Here is a 6,731-nt window from a genome sequence, read left to right as displayed (position 1 = left end):
TCCCCCATAGAGGGATTAGTTCCTCATGACTTTTATAAACAACATGGAATTGATGGAAGAATTAATCATAATAAATGATTTTAAGTAGAGAGTTTAAAAAAAGCCTGATTGATATTGATAATAAATGCGAATCTATAGAAGTTGATCTCCTTCACAATGCAGATCTCTTGAAATAAAACAAAGACAAATAAACTAAACTCTAGAAAACCTAAGAAAGCAAGAAACCAAAACTAAATCTAAAGAAAGAATCTAAGCTAATGGAATTGTAACAGCCCGATTATGGGCCTAGTCGAAACAGTAGTTTTGAGACCACAAATTCGACGAGGGAAAATATTATTGTCATTATATTTTTATGGTCTACAATTTCACGGAAAAATTTCGTAAAAATTTCGTTCGAAAATTTCGACGTTTGGGCACTCAACTTAGTCAAAAGGACTAAATTGTAAAAAGTGTAAAAGTTGAGTTCTACATGTTAGAAGTGTCTAATTGTTATGAAATTATAAATTGGGGGTCCTTATATGGTAATTAGACCATTAGTTAATTGATGGACAAAAATAGACATAAGAAATGAGTGAAATAGATTTTTTTAACGGGGGCATTTTAGTTATTTAGTAATAAAAAGAATTAAAAAGGGAAAAAGATGACAAAATGTGCTCATCTTCTCCATGGTGAACGAAATCAGCAAGGGGGAAGCTATAGTTAGGGTTTTTAAGCTTCCAAGCTCAATAGTAAGTGATTTCAGGCCCCGTTTTTAATGTTCTTTACATTTTTGCAGTCCCGGTAGCTTAATTTAGCTTATTCTAGCAATAATTCATGTTAAGGTTCATATTTGGAAAAATATCCATAGGTGAAATGTGTTTATATTTCTATTTTATGGTAGAATATGAAGCTAAAAATTATGTTAAACAACTTTTGCTAAGCGATATTAAGCGAAAACGGGTAAATTGACATAATCGGTAAAAATAATTAATGTTCAAAATTGTGTGCTAGAGTGAGAATTTGATGTTGTTATACAAGAAAAAAATGTTCATCATGTCATAAAACATAAGAATAAGAGATGAAATTTAATTTTCGAGCTTGGGGACAAAAGTGTAAATATGCAAAAGTTTAAGGGCAAAATTGTAATTTTTCAAAAAGTTGGGGGAGGACTATTTTAAAAAATATGAACATTTAATGAGTTAAATTTGCTATTATAGATCAAGAAAGACGAGAAGATAATCTCAAACGGGGAAAAGAGAAGGTCGTGGAGTAAATTGCAAAATTACGATATTTTGCACCGAGGTAAGTAAACATGTGAATGAATGCATTATTTTGATATTATTCAATATATGTTGAGATTTAATTGAACATAGAATAAATACTTGGTATAGATACTAAAAATGTGGTTAAGTTGGGAAAGGTGGTAAAGTGTTGAAAAACACGATTTTCAGTTGAACACTCGGAATAGGCCGGAGTACATTAAATATAAAGGGGGTTGCTAAGTGCTGGTTCCCCCAAGGGGTTGCTAAGTGCTAATTCCCCGAATCATTGGTGGTTGCTAGGTGCTGATTCCACCATATTTTAAATGTGCAAGGGGTTGCTAAGTGCTGATTCCCCGACTCATTGGTGGTTGCTAAATGCTGATTCCACCGTATTTTAAATGTGAAGGGGGTTGCTAAGTGCTGATTCCCCCAAGGGGTTGCTAAGTGCTGATTTCCCCAAGGGGTTGCTAAGTGCTGATTCCCCAACTCATTGGTGGTTGCTAAGTGCTGATCCCACCGTATCTTAAATGTGAAAGGGGTTGCTAAGTGCTGATTCTCCAAATCACTGGTGGTTGCTAAGTGCTGAATCCACCAATAACGGACAACATTCCGAGTGTTCAACAGGGGAAAATCGGAAAGGTGAATGTATATATAAGGTGGACGAGAATATGTGAGGGATATTGGGTTTGATACTTAATCAACTCATGTGTGAGGTGGAAGGAAACATCAAACCTACAAAAGAGCAAATTTAAATACAAAACATTTGTGAACAACAACAGTTGGAAAACTTTGAAAAATCACTATAAATGGTGAAAAATGAATTAAAAGTTGAGTAATATGTGAAATTGAAGCTGAATGATTCTATTTTCATATGAAAGAAAAAGGGGAAGCAAAAGAGTTGTATATTTGGGGATTTTTTAATTTTATTGAGACAGGGTTGAATTGATTTCGAAATTCCCTGTTCCAACTTTGGAAAATCACCAAAAATTTGAAAAAAATAATTATGGCTTGGAATTTAGATTCTTGGATTCCTTAATGAGTCTATTTTTAATAGAAAGAAATGAGAACATTTTTTGAATATTTTACAGGGAGATAAGTAAATTTTAATAAGAAGAGGTCAGAACTGTCAGGTAGTGAAACAGGGGAAGGTTTAAAGAATAAACTGTACTAATTTTCTAAACCAAAAATTCTTAAAATTTTATGGTGGAAATTTTTATGAGTCTAGTTTTGGGGAAACTTTACGGAACTTAATTTTGAGCCTTGTAGCTCCAGATAAAAATAAATTGGCAACTGTGACGCAGAAAAATAACTTGCTGGAAATTGAGCAAACAATGAAATTTATGTGTGATAAAAATTATGTCACTATGTAATCTTGTGAAAAATTTATTAACTTGTCATATGTTTACTTACGAAGCTATATGCTTACTCGTTTGTATTTTCCCTTGATTATAGTGACATCAGCCAGTTCGGAACTTGGACGAAGTCAGGAAATCATTCACACTATCATCAACTTTTTGGGTATTTTGGCAATCAACACTTTTGAAACATGGCATGTATAGATGACTTTATGTAATGTGGTATAAATATGTATATATAGTATTGTTCGGTTTAATAGGTTGGTGTTTATTAATGGATAAATTGTGTACACACATATATACCTGCAAGTGGTTGAAATGTTGAAATCGTTTGAAATTGTGTTTTGAAAACTTACAGGGGATTTTATGTAAAAATAAGTAGAAATGCTGCTGAAGTTTTTTTATAAAAAAAATTTAGTAATACCTCATACTCTATTCCGTCAAGGAATACGAGTAAGGGGTGTTACATTTTAGTGGTATCAGAGCTACGGTTTAGCCGGTTCTCGGACTAATAAAATATGCGTGAGAGTTTATCTATACATATCATAATTATATTGTGATAGTGTGATGATTTCTGACAATTAAAATTTGTTTTATATAGTAAATGGATCCTGATCGAAGTGTAGCAGATGATGTTGAGAATAACACATCGGCTCCCGCACAAGGGACCGCGCATGAAGAAAGTAGACATGAAACGCATAGTTAGGATGAGGCTCGGGAAGCCTTCCTTCGAATGATGAGCAATTGGTATACCGAATTTGTTCGTGCAAATCCGAATGTTCAACCTCCTCCACCCCCTTCTATTCCTCAACCGGTCCCCGTAGCTCCACAAGGTGTTGATTTGGTAAGATCAAGTAAACCTCGAATTGACAAAATCTAAAAGCATGGGGATGAAGATTTCAGGGATAATGTTGATGATGATCCAGAAAAAGTAGAGCTTTGGCTTGAAAACTCTATTCGGGTATTTAATGAACTATCTTGTACTCCTGAGGAATGTTTGAAATGTGTTGTGTCTTTATTGAAGGATTCAGCATACCGTTGGTGGAAAACATTAATGTCGGTGGTTTTGAAAGAAAGGGTTACATGGGAATTCTTCCAGGAGGAATTCAGAAAGAAATATATAAGCTAGCGGTTTATTGATCAGAAACGCAAGGAGTTTCTTGAGTTGAATCAGGGCCGAATGTCTATGGCAGAATATGAAAGGGAGTTTGTTAGGCTCAGCAAATATGCCTAGGAATGTGTACCCACAGAGGCCATTATGTGTAAAAGATTCGAAGAGGGGTTAAATAAAGACATCAGATTGTATGTTGGGGTTTTAGAGTTGAAAGAATTTGTAGTACTGGTTGATCGAGCCTGTAAGGCTGAAGAACTGAGTAAAGAAGAGAGAAGAGCAGAGATTAAAGCTCGAGATGTAAGAAAGAGGTCAACAAGCAGGACATTTCAATCCCAACCAAATAAGCTTAAAGGGATGGATCCACGATCAACTAGTTCAGTTGGGTATTCACGTAGAGATTGAGGGAAATCATACCCCGGAGTTAAAACTCAAGCTACCTCGATGGAAAGTGTGGGCAATGTGGGGAATAATAGACCTGAGTGTCGACAGTATGGCCGGCGACATGCTAGTGAGTTTTAGGGATTTAAACGAGCCTATTTCAGGTGTGGTTCTCAAGAACACTATATAAAAGATTGCCCTGAGAGATTAGAGGAAGAAAAATTGCAGAGAACTGGATCGGGTGATATTGTTAGTAGAGGTAGACCACCGAGGAATACTGGGAGCAAAGTCAGTGGTAAAAGTGTGGCAAAAGATACAGCTGGGAGATTAGAAACTAGAGCGCCTGCCAGAACTTATGTCATACGTGCTTGTGAGGATGCATCATCTCCTGACGTAATTATTGGTACATTTTCTCTTCATGATATTGATGTTGTTGCTTTGATTGACCTTGGGTCTACTCATTCATATGTATGTGTGAATTTAGTATCCAGTAAGAAATTGCCTATTGAAAATATTGAATTTGTGGTTAAAGTATCAAATCCTTTAGGCAAGTATGTCTTAGTCGATATGGTTTGCAAGAATTGTCCTTTGATGATTCAAGGTCACTGTTTCCCGGCTAATTTGATGTTATTACCATTTGATGAGTTTGATGTTATTTTGGGGATGGATTGGTTGATATTGCATGATGCCAAGGTAAATTGTAGACAGAAAATCCTTGAATTGAAATGTGAAAATGGTGAAATTTTTCGGGTTGAAGCAGATGAGCCGAATAAATTGCCTATGGTGATTTCGCACATATCTACTCAAAAATACTTGAGAAAAGGATGTGAAGCTTATCTTGCTTATGTGTTGAATACTGGTATAACTGGGTCAAAGCTTGAATCAGTGCCAGTAGTCTGTGAATTTCCGGATGTATTTCTAGAGGAATTGCCTTTGTTACCTCCGATTAGAGAAGTTGAGTTTGCTATTGACTTGTTACCTGGTACTACACCGATTTCTATTGCTCCGTATCGGATGGCTCTGACTGAGTTGAAAGAATTAAAAGCTCAGCTACAAGATTTGACAGATAAAGGATTTGTAAGACCGAGTTTTTCTCTCTGGGGTGCTCCTGTATTATTTGTGAAAAAGAAAGACGGCTCTATGAGGCTTTGCATTGACTATCGTCAGCTTAATAAAATGACTATAAAGAACAAGTATCCTTTACCGAAAATTGATGATTTGTTTAACCAACTAAAAGGAGCAACAGTGTTTTCAAAGATTGATCTGAGGTCTGGTTACTATCAGTTGAGAGTTAGGGAGTCCGATGTGCCAAAGGTCGCTTTCAGAACGAGGTATGGACACTATGAATTTCTGGTAATGCCTTTTGGGTGACTAATGCTCCAGCTATTTTTATGGACTTGATGAACCGAATTTTCTGGCTGTATCTGGATTAGTTTGTGGTGGTGTTCATAGATGATATTTTAATTTATTCTCGGGATGAATCCGAGCATGCCAAACATTTAAGAAATGTGTTGCAGATTTTGAGAGAAGAAATTGTATGCTAAATTCAGCAAAATTGAGTTTTGGGTTCGTGAGGTCAGATTTTTGGGACATATAGTTTCAAGTGAGGGTATTCGGGTTGATCCAAGCAAAATTTCAGCAATTGTGGATTGGGAACCACCAAAGAATGTGTCCGAGGTTAGAAGCTTTCTAGGCTTAGCTGGGTATTATAGACGTTTTGTTAAGGGATTCTCGATGATTGCTTCTCCTATGACTAAGTTACTGCAAAAGAATGTCAAGTTTGAATAGATTGATAAATGTCAACAAAGTTTTGAGAAATTGAAGACATTACTGACCGAAGCGCCAGTGTTGGTACAACCTGAGTCAGGGAAAGAGTTTATAATTTACAGTGATGCATCGTTGAATGGTCTTGGGTGTGTATTAATGCAAGAGGGTAAAGTAATAGCTTATGCTTCGAGACAGCTGAAACCGCATGAGAAGAATTACCCGACGCTTGATTTAGAATTGGCTGCCATTATTTTTGCTTTAAAAATTTGGCGTCATTATCTGTATGGTGAGAAATGCCGAATCTTCACTGATCATAAGAGTTTGAATTATTTAATGAATCAAAAAGACTTGAATTTGTGACAACGAAGATGGCTCGAGCTAATAAAAGACTATGAGCTAGTGATTGATTATCATCCCGGAAAAGCTAACGTTGTTGCTGATGCCTTGAGCAGAAAATCTTTATTTGCTTTGAGAGCTATGAGTACGAGATTAATTTTATCTGATGGTGGTTCAATTTTGGCTGAATTGAGAGCTAGACCGTTATTCCTTCAGCAAATTCGGGAAGCACAAAAGAATGACAGTGAATTGCAAGCCAGGAGAGCTCAGTGTGAGGCAGGTGTTGATTCAAATTTTTGACTTGGATCAGATGATTGTCTAATGTTTCGAGATAGGGTTTGTGTACGAAGAAATGATGAGTTGATTCGGACCATTTTATGTGAAGCACATAGTGGTGATTTGTTAGTTCATCCAGGTAGTGTGAAAATGTATAATGATTTGAAGAAATTGTATTGGTGGCCGGGCATGAAAAGGATATCTCGGAATTTCTATCAAAGTGTTTAATTTGTCAACAAGTGAAAGCTGCGCATCAAGTACCAT

This window comes from Gossypium hirsutum, chromosome D06, assembly GCF_007990345.1.
Source record: "Gossypium hirsutum isolate 1008001.06 chromosome D06, Gossypium_hirsutum_v2.1, whole genome shotgun sequence".
Classification (NCBI taxonomy): Eukaryota; Viridiplantae; Streptophyta; class Magnoliopsida; order Malvales; family Malvaceae; genus Gossypium; species Gossypium hirsutum.
Note: the sequence above shows the minus strand (reverse complement) of the source record.